Genomic DNA, 20,261 nt, shown 5'->3' on the forward strand with positions numbered 1-20,261 from the left:
ACTTGAAGGCAACAATTATTATTTTTAAAAATATTACATTTATGAATAGAATATCATATTTACCCAGCATTTGATGAGAATCCGAACATTAAATGAGTATCAGCTATCTGATACCAGAAACAATCATTATTTGAACCCCAAAGCATCAGAGAAATAAAATGAAAGTATTTAACTTTCTTTAGCTCTTAAATAGCAATTCCTTGAATCTCTCTAGAACAGAGTCAGAATGGATTCCTGATTGTAGCTAACAAACTACAACCAAGTTAATTATTTCATTTCTTTTGGTGTTATTTTTACTATACTGTATATATTTATTTTCATAAATAATAATTATATACTTTGGAGAAGTTACTTTAAGATATTTATATTTCCCCAATGAAGTTTTGAAAAGTACTCAGGCAGTTTTAAAAAGTTACAACTTATTTTGTAGTAAAGAAAGTAAAATAAAATTGACTCAGATATGTTTAAGAATTCTATAGGGGAATAATTATGTTAGTGGTTGCAAATGCTAAATTCAAGCATTCATCATTATAAAATATAAATAAAATAAAATGTCATTATAGCTACCATAATAACCTATGTGGCACATCCTAGGGTGAATATTTTGTAGTAGATAGTAACAACCATGAAAAAAGAATCAGATAATATTCATAAGGGACATGTCACAAAAAACTTAAGTTTCAGCCAAATTGATTTGCTACTCTTGTCTTTTTAGGTTACCTTTCCTGCTCCTCAGGAATATTTAGGAGCATGTTCATTTTTATCTAGAAATATGAATCATTTGGATTTCCCATCTCTGTGCTAAGTTTGAAAGCTTCTTAATAGTTCACAAATATATAAAACCTAGTGAATGCATAATCCACAAAATGAAACCAATCAGGATTTCAGTGGCATATGTTATTTGGAATTGACAAGCTCTGTTTTTGCCTGTTTAGAACTAAATTAAATATTTACACAATACTCACTATTCTCTGCCCTGAACTCTTGAATTCTTCTTCTTTTTTTTAATATGGGTGGAATTACTGCTTATTAATTAACTCTGAAATAAAAAATACTTGCAGCAAAGAAGAAGTGGCCACTGCACAGGTCTACTTCCAATGCATTTAAAATAATCACATTTATGGGGTGCCAGATAAATCAATTTGCATCTACAAGCCTGCATGGAAGCATTCTTCAATTAGATAAATGCTAATTTTTTCACCAGATATAATTTCGGTAGAACGTTTATTATTTTTATTGAAGTAAGAAAGTTTTATGTTATGTAATTTATTTCTAATAAATTTAAATCAAACCTAGTACAGTATAGCAGTTTAAAAAATATCTAGTAATAATAAAAGAGACAGTTGTTTTCAACTGTAACAGTAGTGCTTCAGTTATCTGTGAAGAAAATATCCAAATAACACTGTAGAATCACTGTAGAAATTCTTCATTTAATGTAGTGTATTATATATTATTATTATGAAGTAACTCTAAAATGGTTTCCTCATCTTTATGAGTTTATGAAACACATGTATGTCTCAAAATTAATATTTTCAATCCTTTTAAAAATTTCTATGGATATGTGTATAAATTAGTGTTTGTTTCCCAGGTAGAGTTGAGATAAATATTGTAAATAGTGTATGTGTGTGTGTGTGTGTAGAAAATGTAAGAAATCAAAAATCAAAATAATGTATAAAGGTACAAGTAGAAAGGTGAATAATATAGACATCATATTATTCATATCCCAACTTCTCTTTTTAATGCTAGGTTTCATTTACTTAAAAATGCATATGAGAAAGTTACAAATATGAGGGAAATTATCATCTGTTAATTTTTTATTATTGTGGTTGGAATGATAAATAATAAAGTTACTTTCCTGGGAGGTTATTTGGGTGAAATATATCATTAAAAAATTCTCCGTTACAACAATGAACTATTTAAAAAGATTCTTTTTATACTTTCTTATTTTAAAAATTTCTCAATGAATCATGGAACACTACATCAAAAATTAATGATGTACCATATGGTGACTAACATAACATAATAAAGAAAAATTTCTCCATGGATTAAGTCAGAATACGAGAAATTGACAAGTTAAAAAGTATCTTTCAGAATATGGTATCTATTAGTCACTAGTAAGGTCATTTAAATTCTGATAGTGAGTTCATTACCAGGAAAAACTAATAGGTATATACGATCAATTAGCCTTTGCGGTATATAGCTGCTTTTCAGAGAAATTTAGTTTTATGTGTTTTTTTTTCTTTTTCTTTTTCTTTAAGATTTTATTTACTTATCTGAGAGAGAGACAGTGAGAAAGAACATGAAAGGGGAGAAGGTCAGAGGGAGAAACAGACTCCCCGTGGAGCTAGAAGTCCGATGTGGGACTTGATCCCAGAATTCTGGGATCATGACCTGAGCCAAAGGCAGTTGCTTAACCAACTGAGCCACCCAGGGACACTATGAGTTTTTTTCTTGCAAAGTAATATTTCTGGAAATGATTCAACTGGACTGTTGAAATATATTGACAGCTTAGTCAAGCTTAAAAATATGAATAATACATTTGTATCTGTTAAACTTATTTTGTCATGTACTAAATATTTACATACCATCATTGGGTTTCCTAATTCAAATAGAGAAGAATCATAGCAGAAACCAGTAGTTATCCTCTAAAATCTGTCTTCACTTTCTATCCTAGACAGAAAATTAAACTGGATACATCATTATCCAGTATAAAGATAATAGCTCAATTCACTTTCCTTAGTTCTGACAAAACAGATATAAACATAAGTGCTACAGAAACTTTCTTGAACACTTCTTTAGATACACCAGATACAATCTGATGTTGCCATTTTTTCATCTTTTTGTTTCTCCTTTATCCACCCTAGGACACAGATTCCACCTTGAACAAAGAGAATGAGAGTAGACCGGTGAGTTTGAAAGAGCTTGGATCCATACAAAAGTTGTGGATCAGATTGGATTTTGTACCTCTGCAGGTAACATGAGAGAAATAAATTTCTTAACTATGCCACACTTATTTTAGATTTTTCTATTATCCATAGCCAAACAATATCCTATATAATGCAGGAAAGAAAGGAACAGATCATAAATACACTTGAAAGGGTGAAGAGACATCTCCTGTCATTGCATATCTCTTAGAGAATTATGTAATTACTTAAGAGCCCACAATGAAGATAAATCTGACAGAGGCCTATTTTTGTTTCACCCATGAGCTAAGAATAGAACTTATATTTTAAAGTGTTGTAGAAAAGAAAAAGAAAAAAAAAACAAAACAAAGAGAATACATGATAGAGGTTTATGTGGCCTATAAAATCTACTGGACTATTTGGTCCTTTACAGTGAAATTATGTACCCACAATAGTGACTTTTCTTTAATGCTCTATGACGTTCACCTTTATATTCATTATTTTCTTTTACTGAGCACCTTTGGATCAATACATTTTATATTTTCTATCCCAATTATTAGATATGTTATGTTGATTATGTGATGTTAGATGAAAGATGTCTTTATATTTCAAGTGTCTGTCTATAGATTCACAAAGATAGACTATTTAGTTAGCATTCACATATTTAGACATCTAGACATTGTGGTTAAATATGATATGTGGTTAAATATAATCTCCTAATTAGAACTTTGAAACTTTTTTTATTCCAATTTTTAAAAAAAATTCAAGCAAGCTAGCATATATAATAAAATTGGTTTCACATATACAACCGGTGCCCATTACAACAAGTACCCTCCTTCGTCATACTTTTGTAGTTGTTATCTTGAATGAGGTGCTGTGACAATGGCTGACTTCACTCATTATAGGTGACTATGTTAGTTAAACCTTTGAAGTCAGTAATTCCTCTGTCTTTGCATCACATGAATATCACCTCCATATCCAATACTAGCTCATTTGTATCATCATGAAGGTGAAACTTTGAAGGCAAAATAATAATATTCTTGTAAAGGAAGATCTTGACAGATGTTAAAACACAATGTTTTATTGATTAGGGCCAACAAAGACAATTTAGAGTAGTCATATTAGACTTCCAGCAGCTGTATTTTGAAGAGAAATAGAAATAACATAGGTAGATGAGAGAGAGAAGGCTATTTACCATAGATGATGATTAATTTTATGTGTAAACTTGTTTGATTGCAGTAGCCAGTAGTTTGGCATATACTGGTCTAGATATAGCTATAAAGATATTTTTTAGATGTGAATAATTTTAAAAATCAGGTGATATTTAGTAAAGATTACCCTCCATAATGTGTATGCGTCTCATTCAATCAGTTACAGATCTGAAGTGCAAAAACAGATTTTTTCAAAAAAGAAGGAATTGTACCTCCAGGCTGTAAATAGAAGTTCTACCTGTTTCCATCATGTGAATTAAAAAATATAACATCAACTCTTACCTGAATCTCCAGCCTGCCAGCTTACCCTACAGATTTAGATTTGTCAACCCACACAATGGCATGAACCAATTCTTTAAGCTTAAAATCTCTCATATGTATATGAGATATATATTTCTCTTTCTCTCTCATATACATATGGATCTAAACAGACATTTTCCCAAAGAAAACATACAGATGACCAACAGATACACGGAAAGATGCTCAACATCATTACTCATCAGGGAAAAGCAGGTCAAAGCCATAATGAGATATCACCTCACATCTATTAGAATGGGCTATTATCAAAAAGACAAGAAGTAAAAAGTGTTGGCACCCTGTGGAGGAAAGGAAGTTCTTATGTACTGTTGGTGGGAATGTAAACTCTTGCAGCCACAATGCAAAACAATGTGAAGCTTCCTCCAAAAATTAAAAACAGAATTACTATATGATCCAGCAATTCTACTTCTGGGTATTTATCCGAAGAAAATGAAAACATGACCTCAAAGAGGTATTCACACCTCCATGTTCATTGCAACATTATTTACAATAGACAAGATATGGGAACAACCTAAGTGTCCATTGATGGATATATACACACAATGCCCTGAGGGCATTATGCAGTGAAATAAATCAGGCAGAGATTAATACCATATGATCTCTCTTATATATACGGAATCTAAAAAAAAAAAAAAAAAGCAAGCTCTCCTAGAACAGAAAAACAGGATTGGTGGTTGCCAGAGTCAGTGGATAGGAGGGTTGGGCTAAAACTCTGAAGGAGGTAAAAAAAAAAGAGAGAGAGAGAGACAGTGAATTTAGACAACTCTTCTAAGAAATTTAGTAAAGAAAGTGAAGAAAAAAATGCGACATTTACTAGACTTCCCGGAGTCTGTTTTCTCATCTACAAAATATGTCTATATATTTTCTCATCTACAAAATATGTCTAAATATAACACAAAATGCAGCTCTTTTATCTCACTAAACCCAATATCATCAATATCATTATAATTTCCTTGGCCCAGGCTGGGATAGAAATGAACCACCCAACTTTATGCTCAGAGACACTATTCTTCTCTCGCAGAATTTACTGCATTGAGAACTACTTCTGCTCTGTAAGCTATATGTTGTTAACACAGGGTCAGCAAGACAGTGGCCATGACATTTTCTATTATTTTTTCTTACTGTTTTTATTTCACGTAATGAAGATACTCACTCATTTCACCAAGAAAGAAAGAAAAGAAAAATAGGAAAGGAAAGGAGAGGAGAGGGAGGGAAAAGAAATAATATTATTTCAGCAGAAAAAAAAGTCACTCACACCATTACATCACTGTTGTTATTTTTAATGATATGGTTTTATATTTGTTCTTTGTAATTCATTCATCCAGCTGTTTTGGTTTGATAATTATATAATAGCTATAAAGAGTAGACTTTATACTCAGTATTAGTTTATACATAGTTAAGAAAACAATTTCAATCAACTCTAGGGTAGAAGAGAAATATATTCCTTTATAAGAAGTATAAATTCTATACAAGTTTGAGAAACATTGGACTAAGCAAGTCACACCTCACCATCCTGCCATGGGAAAAAAAAAAATGGCAAGACTTGGTAACTTAGAAGATGCATTAGGTAAGAAAAGAGAATAATTATTCTATTCTAGTGTTACCAGATGGACTGGGGAGATCCCATGGCCCAATGCCTCTGCCAAACCAGACCCAAAGATGTTGCAGAAGCCTCTTGGTCTCGCAAGAAAAAAAATTCAAGGACAAACACAACACAAGATGGATGACACAAGCAGGAATTTATTAAAGTGAAAGTAAATCTTGAAATGTGAGAGTAGGTAAGCTCTGACTTTCAAAGAGAGAGAGAATGAGAATAAGCACAAACACTCTGCTTCTGGGGTTTGGGCCTCTTTCTTTTATTTACAGTTGTTGAAGAGGAATTGGAATATTTATTACTTAAGGTGGGATTTCTTTTTGTTTGTTTGTTTGTTTTAAGATTTTATTTATTTATTTATTTGACAGACAGAGATCACAAGTAGGCAGAGAGGCAGGCAGAGAGAGAGGAAGGGAAGCAGACTCCCTGATGAGCAGAGAGCCCGATGCGGGGCTCGATCCCAGGACCCTGGGATCATGACCTGAGCCGAAAGCAGAGGCCTTAACCCACTGAGCCACCCAGGCGCCCCTTAAGGTGGGATTTCTTAAAAGCAAGATTTTAAGCCTTTCTTACTTACTTGGTCATAGTCTATGTTCCTCTTTCCCTTTGCCTATCTAGTTTGATCCAGCTTTCTTACAGCTTTCTTTTGGGTGTGCTGCCAGAACAAGTTTTTAACTTTCCTGAGAGCTGACCCTGATTCCCTCTTTGCTGGCCTCTAGGCATCCTGTCAAAACATAACTAATCACCTACTCTAACACTAGCACTGGCACTGGATTGGACAATGTGTTTCCAGGTAAGTAGAAGAGAAAATTTGGAAAAGAAAATTAGGACTTTATTTTTGGTCATGTGTTTAGGTGTCAGTAGAAATCAAGATATAGCAAACACAAATACAGTAAGTAAAAGATGATGGCAGCAAGATTTAGCAAATAGTGAAGTGTGTAAACCTGGCTATTCTCAGACCTGTACCCCTGGGGCTAATAATACATTATATGTTTATAAAAAAATTTAAAAATATTAAAAAAAGATTTAGCAAATAATTGGTATGTGGGATAAAAGAGAAACAAGAAAAAAAATATCCAGGATTGTTGGAATAATTCGTGGGGTTATGGACTCAGAAAAAGAACACAAACGGAGAGATAGATTTAACAAGAGAAGAAATGTTAAATAGATTTAACATTTAACATGTTTGAATTTTCTGTGGAGCATTTGACAAGAAGATATATAATAGTCAGGAAGAAATTTGGACTGAAGACTATAAATATCTTAGTCTTTCATTTATCAGTCATTATTGGGATGAGTGTGAATGAGAGTGAAAGATGCTTCTTGTGCCTCTTGTGGACAAGAATTAGATGACCACAATAATGGCTTGGGAATGGATTTTTTTTTTTTTAAGAAAAGAAAAAAAAAGAGAGAGAGAAAATAAAGGAAAAGAAAAGAATTGAAAAGAAAAGATAAAAGAAAAGAAAATTTGTAGGTGGAGTTAAAGCAGATAATAGAAGGAACAATGGTGAGCGTATGAAAAACGAACAAACAAACAAAACAGTATGTTCTCATAGAAAGAAAGGAAGAGGAGAGTAACCAGTGATATTGAAGGCAAGAGAAAAGTAGATACACATACCAAACGTGACAACAGAGAGCAGCCTCAAAGAGAAAAGTTAGAGTAGCTTTGTCAATGAAAACCCTACCCCATTGTTTGTGAGAAGTGAATTTAGACAATTCCTTCAAGAAATTTGGTACAGAAGATGGAGAGAGATGTCAGACAGTAGCTGTTAGGGGACATGGAATTAAATGAGGCTTTTTGTTTTATTTCATTTGTTCAGAGTAAAGTCCTGTATGAAAGAAGATAAGTGGAAGAGACAGAAGATTAATGCCCAGTTTACATGCACTGGTCTTGAAACAGTGAATATCACCACATTTTAGGAACGGAGAAAAAAAAATAAAGATGAACAATGGCACAAATAAATTTGAAGGTAGATTGAATTTTTTGGGAACCAATGTGTCAAATAATTTCAGACTTCTCAAAGAAGTATTTATATCAGCCATTGAGTGTAGAGTTTTTCAGATATTTAAACATGCTTATGAGAAATAATTAAGATTTAAATTTGGAAAGTCTATAATTTATTTTTTTAAGATTTTATTTATTTGAGAGAGAAAGAGAGAGAGAGAATAAACAGGGAGGGGGAGAAGGAGAGAGAGAAGCAGACTCCCTGCTGAGAAGGAAACCCAATGCCAACAGACCCCAGGACCCTGGAATCATGACCTGAACCAAAGGCAGCTGCGTAACTGATTGAGCCACCCAGGTGCCCCTATAACTTTTTTTGATCAACCATTAGTCATCCAGTAACATAATAGTCTATATTGTACTGGTGGGTATAAATTTGGATTTTTCTATAGTGAAAGAGGGGAACAAAAGAAACAAAAGGCTCTTGATAGTGTAAACATTTGGTTGATATACAACTTTGCATATTACTGGATACCAAAATTGGTTCTTACCCTAAACATTTAAGTGTACCTTCTAAGAAACTTTATGCTCATCCCTTCTTTCTCTGTAAACTGCAAGACCAACACTTCCAATTTGATAGACAGTAAGAATGAGCTTCAGTTATTGTCAAATTGACTGTGGCAACAGTGGACATGGGTCACCTGGAAATCCCTCCAAAAGAAAACTGCTACCAGAATTGCAGTCAGTTGGCAATTGCACTTATAATACCTTTAGAATCTGCCACAGTCTTCTATCCCAAAAAAACAATCTCCTTGGGGAGTTTCAGCTAATGACTGGGTGAGGTGCAGTGCCCTGTTATTTCTGCCCAACACAGAGCTTCTCAAACAGACCATCTTCTCTGGGATTCCCTGTTGGCATGAATGAGACTGTCTCAGAACTGCATCAGTAACTAACTCTTCCTATCCCATATCTCTTCTTTACTTCTATATTTTCATAAGTATCAGATCTGCATCACAGATTTGAAGATTCTCCCTACTATGACCGCTTCTCTCCTTTATCTTTCAGACTTTGTGCCCAATAAATCTCTTCCATTCCTGACTCAGTCTTGATGTCCGTTTCCCAGTAGAATTGGACTGACACATTGACTCTCATTGTATAAATAGTAAATATTGACACATTTCAAAATGTAGATGTTTCTGTTTGTGCATTACCAAAGGTAAATATGGAGAACAATAATCCTGTGGGAAAAAAGTACGCTCATTTTTTACTGATGCTGTGACATATTAACAAAAAAAGCTTAGATATATAAACAACACAAATTTATTCTCTTTTGGAGTTAATATCAATGTATGAGTAAGGCTCTTTTCTTCTAGAGGCTCCAGGAAAAAAAAAAATATTTCCTTGTCTTTTTAAACTCCTAGTGGCCATCCCTGTTCCGTGGCTTACAGCACTTTTCTCTGTCTTCAGTGTACCTGAATCCAATTTCTGTTTCATTGCCTTTTCCATTATAGGCAAAACTTCCTCTGTCTCCCTCTTACAAGGCCATTTGTGATTACACATAGAGCCAACCCAGCCAACCCAGCATAATTTCCCCATTTCAAAATCCTTAATTTAACCACATATCCAAAGTCCCATTAACCATATAAAGTATAGTTGACAAGTTCCCAGGATTAGGATGTGACTATATTGGGGTGGGTGGGGAGCATTACTCAGTTTATCATATCAAATAAATTATTTTTCTAACAAGTTTGAGTTTGGAAAATTTGAAATTTTGGAATTAGGCCCAGGTTTATAAAGGTTATTTATACTTCAGAGGTTCTTATCTGTGACTATGGCCATCCGTGAGTAAGAAAGAAATAGTGAAGCACAGATTTACACTGCTAAGATGTCAAATGGAGGAAGAAAAGCAATTCAGAGGCAATGAATGTTGATGTTGCAGACATCTGAACAGTATTATAAAAACAATAATTTTGAAAAGCATAGGCTACCTATATAAGTGACTTTTTTTTTTAACTATTTTGGAAATAAAGTGTTAAATTAAAAACTATAAAAATTTATTTCCAATGCAATTATAAGGGTTTTTTGCAATTTACCAAATGCTATTTGAACATATTTACAGATAATTATATTTTAACTGAAATTCTATGGAAGATCGGTCTCTCTACAAAATAAAATTAAAACAGAGCAAAGTCCATGACATTAAGAATCCAAGTAAGAAGAATTTAAGAAGCAAATGATTTTAATTATGAACAATTTGAAATTTACCTGTTTATCAGTTAATTTATATATTCACATATGTAAATCTTCAGGAAATTAGTGTCATATATATGTATATATGTAGTTGTTGGACACAAAAGGCATTTGTAGTGATAATTACAGTTTCCTCTCTCCATCCTCCCCCCAGAACATCATCACTTTTTCCCTGACTTAGACTGAAAATAAGCTAGAATAACTAGATACTAGCATCTGTTATGATTAAATGATTCTTAAGAAGACACTATAGAAGTTACTGAAATCATACACAGTTGAAATAAATTATTCAGTAGTATTTTCATCTTTGTGAAGAAAACAAACAAACAAAAACTATTCTTTCATATCCAGTGCTTGGATTTTGAATAGGTAGCCAAACTGCGTTTTTTAAATAAGCCTAGCCAGATGCTTCAAGGATTAGAACAGATCACTTTTTTATTTTGTTTTGTTTTATTGGTTGACATTTACAATTATAAAATGACTATTGAGTCAACAGGAATATGAACATTGTACAGAGACATGATATCTGCTTGTTGTTTCACAGACTAATCCTTTTTCTCCTGTGCTTGTAACATAATAGACCGTAGTTCATAGGTATGCAATACCAGCTAGCATTGTATAGATGGAATCAATAGCATAATCCTATTGAATTCTGCAAAACGGTTTACATTATGATATAAAGTGGAGTTGTGATTGATTTTTAAAATAAATAGTGGCTCTATATTCAACTCAGACAAGAATAATTTTTAAAGTAGCAACGTTCTTTTTCTAAGACCATTGTTTTTCTTTAGTTTTCTAACCTTTATAAATAAATTTTAGCTATGTGGCCTAATTAAAAGACACTGAATTCAACATGTCTTTCCTCTTAAAATTGCCTTGGTTCTAAAATTGCCAACTTCTAGAGAACTGAATGCCTGCTTTTAAGTTAGCCACTTATTCTAGAACATCCCTAGTTAAAAACAGTAGCTTTTAGACAATAACAGTGTTTCAGTTTTTATGATTTTTCTCTAAGTCCAGAATTACTATAAATATTTATATATTAACAACTAATATTCAGCCATTACACATCTTTATAGCAATACCTGTATTTGTGTTCAGCTTCTTTTCTGATTAGTCAATTTCTTATGTTGAATAGTTGATTCCAGTGCCACATTAAATGCTAAATATTTATTATTATTAATATATAATTAAATATTTTTATAATTTATTTATTATTTACTACAAATGCATTTACTATGGACTCTGTTTCTAGTATTTGTCAACTCTTTCCCACATGATTAAAATCTCAAGTTGATTTTAATGTATCAGTCTGAAGGATATGATAGTATCCTTAAACATCCCTTAAATATCATGAAACTCTAGAAACATTAAATGCAATGTAGAATTGCATGTAGAATTGCATGTGATGAAATAAGTCCGTTCATACTAAGGAAAAATCTAATTGTGTCCATAATGAAAAAGAAAAAATAGTTTACAATCTTAACATTCTATCTACTGTCTCATGATCCAAGAAACTTTTTTCCAGTTTTTATTTCCAGCTTAAAGTTGATGTATTCATAGCTCAACATGAAAGACACAAAGTTCATTTGAGTCAGTTTCTTCAGATAGTTCAAATGCATGAAAAGAGAGAGCGATCTGTATTGGCTCAAAGTGGTGGGCTAAGTACACATATATTTTTTTCTTTTTAGTAATGAAAAGATGACTTAAGAACACATTAAAAAATGTGCTGAGGGGCACCTGAGTGGCTCAGTGGGTTAAGCCTCTGCCTTCTATTCAGCTTCTTTAAGATATATGCATATGTAGGGAACCTCCATGGGCAGCCGACCAGTTCCCCTGATACAACCTCTGCTATCATGGGCCCACTGCACAAACCCTAGGTGACACAGAAACCAGCAGACAGCGTGGACTATCCAAATCTTTTATTCCTATATCCATGTCAACAAAGATTTTGATGTGTTTTCCCAATAGGTATTTCTTGTTTGCTTATTTATTTGATATTTATTTCCTATATTTAGTATCTCAAATGGAGAAGGCACTTTCCTCTTTCACAACTGAAAACACAGTTTTAATGGCATAGAATAATCTATTTTTTTAAGTTAAAATGAAATAGTAAACCCGTTTAATCCTAATGTAATACTGAGAGCTACATATATATTTTTGGAAGTTATATTTTTAAATTATTCTAAGGCACTCAGTCTATTCAAATATTCAACTTTTTTCCTGTGTGTATGTGTATATGTGTGTGTGTGTGTGTGTGTGTGTGTGTATAGATAGATAGATAGATAAAATACATTTCTTAATTATTCTAGGAATTATTGGTTATTCTAAGAAAGCAAGTGTGGCTTAGTATCAGAAAGTCTATTAACATAATCCAACACATCTTGGGAGTCATTCAATAATGCCTGTAGAAAAAATTCTATAAAATTCAACAAGAAGGGGCACCTGGGTGGCTCAGTGGGTTAAAGCCTCTGCCTTCGGCTCAGGTCATGATCCCAGGATCTTGGGATCTGGCCTAGCATTGGGGCTCTCTGCTGAGTGGGGAGCCTGCTTCCTCCTCTCTCTCTGCCTGCTTCCCTGCCTACTTGTGATCTCTGTCTGCCAAATAAATAAATAAATAAAATCTTAAAAAAAATTTCAACAAATATTCATAATAAAATTTTTATAATTAACAAAACTTACAACAAATATTTTATTAAATGCAAATGCATGAAAACAAATTCAACTAGGTCAGAAAGTAAACAGAGATTTCTGAGTCTCACCATTATTTTCACATTTTTATTTTAAATATAATTCTATACTTCAGAAAAATTACAAGATCATTACAAAGAATTTCCATATAACGCTCATCTAGATTCACCATTTGTCCACATTTTGCTACTTTTGCTTTATCATTCTCTATATACTTATAAGTAAAATAAAAGGAAGTTACTAAAATATTATGTGACAATCTATGTTTAAATGTTGCCATATTTTCTGATAATATCTTCTATAGCAATATTTTCTGTTATTTATTCAATTCAGATAATGCATCCATCACTTTAATCTATAAGAATTCTTCAATCTTTTTGTCTTTATGGTACTGACATTGAACATGGTGTCAGAGATCCAGCATTGCTGTGCAGCCTGTTCCACAATTTGGGTTCACTATCATTACTTAATACTAGGAGTACTCAATGCAGTGAGAAAATTAAATTAAACAATATGCATATATATTAGAAAATATGGTAATTTTACCCATGACTTGATTATATATGTTAAGAAAAACTTGTTAAGTATTAGAATAAAGGAAGTTGATAGGACTGCTAGATATGAAGGAAAGTTCAAAATCCAAACTTATTCAACTTATAAACATCTAAAGTGAAGCAGAAAATATTTTATTCAAAATTTCAACAAAAATATAAAATCTTTAGGAATAAACTTAACAAGAGAGATAATCAAAATTATGTTTTTGAAGTATAAACATTTGAATGAATGTAAAAAATAATATATTATTTTATGAGAAGACATACTATTTTAATAAATTCAATTATTATCCCTACAGAATTTGTTTTGGAATTGGTTTAAACACTTTTAAGATTAAGCAGAAAATGATATATTTAAATATATTAAATATATTAATATGTATATTATATATGTATTTAGATATATTAAAAAGATGAAGGAGGAGAAGTATGGTTTAGATAGTTTGTTTCAATATAAGTTCAAATATATAAAAGACTGTAGTGAATTTAATGTATTGTTCCAGAGTAGTTACATAGCTATTGATAAGAAATAATGTATTTTTAATGGTGCTGAAATAACTACTAAAGAAAAGTACAACCTTCTTATATCTAAATATATATTTTGTATGGATTAAAGTCTTAAAATGATAAAAGCAAAAACAAATATTTTAAGGGGAAATCTACACAAATAACCAAATGAGAAGGCATATTTAATTTAGACCAGAAATTTATAAATTTTAAAAAGTAAACATTTAGCTATGAAAAACATTCTAGCAAACATATATTAAAGCCGCTGGGCAAATGGGAGCTGTAAGAAAATTCAAATACACATGGCTAAAAGTTATACATATGTTACACACATTGTTCTTCCAAGCCAACAAAAAAATTATATGCAATTTGAATGAAAATGGGTAAACACTATGAATATCCAGCTGACATAAAATCAAATCCAAATTGCCAGAAAAAAGTAAGTAAAGAAGCACCTATCTAGAACTCTACAGTAAGGATCATTTTAAGTTTCCCAAACTTCAGAAATTTAACATAATTTTATCTAAAACTAGAAAAATTAGATCTTATAGCTTTATTTGGATAAAAATCATAAACAGCTCATTGTCACTAGATCTTCATAAAGTTTTTTACACTTGCACATACCATTTTCCTTCACTCAATACATTGTAGTTTCAAGGTTGTTGTTTTTCATTCTTAAACCCAAGTTAATTCTAATTTACTCACATGTCAGCAAGAAATTTAGCATAAAACTCTGATTCACTAATAATCAAATCTATCTTTTATTAAGCATTTGTCCCAGGGGTAATATTTGTTTAAAATACTATCTAAACTACAAAAACAACTCTGCAGCCTACTCAAGTGCCAATAACAGAAATTGCCAGAGATTGATTTATGGCATGGAGAGTAATATCCCCCAAATGGGGACCTTTCCCTTACCTGTGGTTTAATACTGTTTATATTTTCCTTTGGCTAACCACCACACCACATCTTGTTTTATAAAACATCTGGTCTATGAAAAAGATAATTCAATAACAGAATAACCCTTGTCTGCTATCTATTGTCAAATGAGAAAAAATAATGGTAAGTATAGTTATTTGTGGGGCACCTGGGTGCCTCAGTGGGTTGGGCTCTGCCTTCGGCTCAGGTCATGAGGATCGGGGTCATCTCGGGGTCCTGTGATCCAGCCCTGCATCAGGCTTTCTGCTCAGCTGGGAACCTGCTTCCCCCTTTTTCTCTCTGCCTGCCTCTCTGCCTACATGTGATCTCTCTTTGTCAAATAAATAAATAAAATCTTTTTTTTTAAAAAGTACAGTTATTTGTAAAATTATATATATAAGGGTGAGAGAGTGGAAGAAGGAGCACACATATGGAGGGAAATGTTAACAATTAATTTGTGATTATAAATAATGGGTATATAGAAATCCTTTGTATGATTTCTGAAATTCCTCTGTAAGATTGAAACCAATCATTTCTAAATTAGAAGTTTAAAACAACAACAAAATAATGCTCTTCTCAATATTATTTTTCATATTTCTGTATCTATGGAATATGAACACCTAATGATTTTATATTCAACTGTGGTTGCTCAGCCAAAAATTAAAAATAGGGTTATAGAGATTATGCTGAGTGAAATCAAGTCAAGCAGAGAGAGTCAATTATCAGATGGTTTCACTTACTTGTGGAGCATAAGGAATAAAACAGAAGACATTGGGAGATGGAGGGAAGTGAGTGGGGGGAAATTGGAGGGGGAGACAAACCATGAGAGACTGTGGACTCTGAGAAACAAACTGAGGGTTTTGGAGGGAAGGGGGTTGAGGTGCGGGGTTAGCCTGGTGGCAGGTATTATGGAAGGCATGTTTTGCATGGAGCACTGGGCGTGGTGCATAAACAATGAATTTTGGAACACTGAAAAAAAAATTTAAAAAATAAGGTTATAGTGGATTTACTATTAACTGTACTGCACTGCATCTTCCATGACAAAATTAAAATCTGTTTATTTATTATTAGATCATTTAAACTTTTTCTTTCTTGTTACCACATCCACATATATCAGTGGGAACATTTTATATCAATAAAACAATTTTTTTAAAACAAATTAAAGGGGAAGCAAAGGCAAGTCATAGACAACACTTTGGCAATTTAATTAGGGACATAACAATTGATTTATCTTTTAGAGTCAAAAGCAGCATTTCCTTTTCGGAAGATAGTGAGTTCAACAAACTGATTTTCATAGAGAGAAGTTTGATCAAACCATCTCTGAATATTTGCTTTCAGTAATAATTTTCCAAAATTATCATCACAAGTGTGTTACAGTTATTCCACATAACACATCTCCCAGATATTTGTCTGAATGTCTTCCCATTGCAATTTCCTCTGATTCTTTCTAAGACATCATCTAAAGAGACATTTCTTTGCAAGGGTGGACCATCACTTCATATCTACTGTCCATTGCCTTTGATGGAACATTAAAGTTCTTTATTATGCTGCAGGCTTAGAAAGAACAACTAGACCACATAGTTTTATTTGGATAAAAATAATAAATGACCTCATTATCATTAGGTCTTCAGAAAATGACTATGATATTGAAATAACAGATTTTGTGTTTCATTTCAGAAGTCACTTGAAAAAAAGTTATTTCCTTTCTCTTCAGAATGAAGTTAGGTACCTAATGAAATATTTGAAAGTATTTCAATCTCATCTCAAGTTTGTAGAATATAGTTCAGATAATTATTTAGATATATACTATTTAGCTTTGTTAAGTTAATGAGTAACACTGATTTTATTTATGTTTGGACAGAATTTTGTAGTATTTAAGCATATTTTCAAATGATCTGCACAGTATATTTCTAAGCCTGGCAAAGCAAATATTTCTTGCACTACCTAATAATTTATGATTCAAAGTAAAATTTCAAGAGTAGTATTTTGAAACATATAATTACTTCAGCTGTGGAGCACATTTGGTATAGCGAATCATTTTTTAAATTCAAGTTTCAAGTGAAATTCCATATCATTATTTTAAGTAATATAAACAAAATTAAAAGTTAAACTACACTTCACATTACCATTTCCATTTCTATAAATTTATTCTGAAGATACATTACACTTGTTAGAAATCTTCTACATTCAATTTATTCATTTTGTTTTGTTTATGAGAAAATTAATTGAAATAAGCTAAATAATTACTAACGACCTAGTTATTAAATAAGACATATCTGTACCAAAGAATAGTGTTTCAAATTTAAAAATACAATAGATATTAAAACTAACATAAAATTATTTCCATCACGTAATATTAAATTCAAAAAGTAAGACACAGATTTGTGTATATAGTATGTTAGCTTTCTAATATTTGTATCAAGTGAAGAGAAGAAATATATATATTATAGTTTCTACCTATTATTTGTATAATTTTATTATGTACTTAAGAATAAATAAATATATAATGCAATAAATCAGTAATATATTTATAGTATATCTAGCCTTGTATATTCTTGAAATACCAGTGGAAGAATTATAAATAATTGTTTTCTATGCATAGGAGACTTGGGTGAGGTAAGGATAGGTATGGGAGAAAGATCCTTCACCTATTGCATCTCATGCAATATGGATTTGCTTGTTAATCAATAAAGAAAATATGAATATATGTATAAAATAAATAAAATATCTAAAACAAAATCATCTCAATTTTGTCAACTTTTTCCTACATATTTCCAGAGAAATAGAATGAGGTAATCTTACAGATAGAAGTAAAAATACATCACAAGATTAATTACTTGTGTATGAAATTGCCAAAATATTACCTACTTAACAGCATGAGGAATATGGGCTCTAACGAGACCAAGTTCTAAAAAAATATGACCATATAGTCAACACTGATAGTGAGACATACAAATAATGACTGTAGTCAAATTAATTTGTCATAATGGATATGCAAATATCTATGAAATAAATATAAAATGTTTATATACACAATATATTTAGGATTTTGCTTAGTGTTTAACATACTTAAACATAGTTTCACAGTTGAAACTTAAAACTGTCATTTAAATATTTTACTACTCAAGAACAGATTAGGCATTGATTTTAATAAATAAGAGAAATGAAAACAATAGTGGCTAGAGTGAAATTTTTTTTTTCTGCATCAGTTGAGAGGATCACATGGCTCTTGTCTTTTCTTTTATTGATGTGTTCTACCACATTGATTGATTTGCGAATGTTGAACCATCCTTGCATCCCAGGAATAAACCTCACCTGGTCATGATGGATAATCCTTTTAATATACTGTTAGATCCTATTGGCTAGGATCTTGTTGAGAATTTTGGTGTCGATATTCATCAGGAATATTGGCCTGTAATTCTCCTTTTCAGTGAGGTCTTTGCCTGGTTTGGAGATCACTACTGTTCAACATAGTACTAGAAGTCCTAGCATCAGCAATCAGACAACAAAAAGAAATAAAAGGTATTCAAATTGGCAAAGAAGAAGTCAAACTCTCTCTCTTTGAAGATGGCATGATACTATAAGTGGAAAACCCAAAAGACTCCACCCCCAAATTACTGTAACTCATAGAGCAATTCAGTAACATGGCAGGATACAAAATCAGTGCACAGAAATCAGTTGCTTTACCATATACACAGACAATGTAACTGAAGAAAGAGAAATTAGGGAATTGATTCAATTTACAATAGCACCAAAAACCATAAGATACCTAGCAATAAACCTAACCCAACATGTAAAGGATCTATACTCTAGAAACTATAGAATACTTATGAAAGAATAGAATAGACACAAAAAGATGAAAAATGTTCCATGTTCATGGATTGGAAGAACAAACATTGTCAAAATGTCCATGCTGCCCAGAGCAATCTATGCTATCAATGCCATTCTGATCAAAATACCAATGGCATTTTTCAAAGAGCTGGAACAAACAATCCTATAATTTTGGAACCAGAAAAGACCCTGAATCACCAAGGAAATGTTGAAAAAGAAAAAGCTGGGGATGTCATATTGTCTGTATTCAAGCTATATTACAAAGCTCTCATCACCAAGACAGCATGGTATTGGCACAAAACCAGACACATAGATCAATGGAACAGAATAGCGAGCCCAGATCTGGATCCTCAACTCTATGGTCAGCTAATTTTCAACAAATCAGGAAAAAATTATCCAATGGAAAAAAGACAGTCTCTTCAATAAATGGTGCTGAGAAAATTGGACAGCTCTATACAGAAGAATGAAACTCGACCATTTCACTTACACCATACAAAAAGATAAACTCTAAGTGGGTGAAAGACGTCAATATGGACAGGAACTAATCAAAATCCTAGAGAAGAACATAAACAGTAACTTATTTGACATCGACAACAGCAACTTCTTTCAAGACACACCTCCAAAGGCAAGGTAAACAAAAGCAAAAATGAACTTCTGGGACTTCAAGATAAAAAGCTTCTGCACAGCAAAGGAAACAGTCAACAAAACCAAAAGACAACTAACAAAATGGGACAAGATATTTGTAAATGACATTACAGATAAAGGGCTGGTATCCAAGATCTATAAAGAATTTCTCAAAGTCAGCACCCAAAAAACAAATAATCAAGTCAAAAAATGGGCACAAGATATGAACAGACACTTCTCCAAAGAAGACATACAAATGGCTAACAGACATATGAAAAAATGTTCAACATCATTAGCCATCAGGGAAATTCAAGACAAAACCATATTGAAATATCACCTTAAACCAGTTAGAATGGCAAAAATTAACATGGCAGGAAACAACAAACGTTGGAGAGGATGTGGAGAAAGGGGAACATTTTTATACTATTAGTAGGAGCGCAAGTTGGTACAACCACTTTGGAAAACAGTATGGAGGTTCCTCAAAAAGTTAAAAATAGAGGTACCCTATGACCCAGCAATTGCACTACTGTGTATTTACCCCAAAGATACAGATGTAATGAAAAGAAGGGCCATGTGCTTCTCAATGTTCATGGCAGCAATGTCCACAATAGCCAAACTGTGGAAGGAGCTGAGATGCCTTTCAACAGATGAATGGATAAAGAAGATGTGGTTCATATATGAAATGGAATATTACTCAGCCATCAGAAAAGATGAATACCCACCATTTACATCAACACTGATGGAACTGGAGGGGATTATGCTAAATAAGTCAAGCGGAGAAAGATAATTATCATACAGTTTCACTCATATGTGGAACATAAGGAATACCACAGAGGTATTAGGAGAAGGAAGGGAAAACTGAAGGTGGGTAATCAGAGGGGGAGATGAAGCATGAGAGACAATGGACTCCAAGAAACAAAC

The sequence above is a fragment of the Lontra canadensis genome, unplaced genomic scaffold, assembly GCF_010015895.1.
Source record: "Lontra canadensis isolate GAN:19392208 unplaced genomic scaffold, GSC_riverotter_1.0 scaffold1, whole genome shotgun sequence".
Lineage (NCBI taxonomy): Eukaryota > Metazoa > Chordata > Mammalia > Carnivora > Mustelidae > Lontra > Lontra canadensis.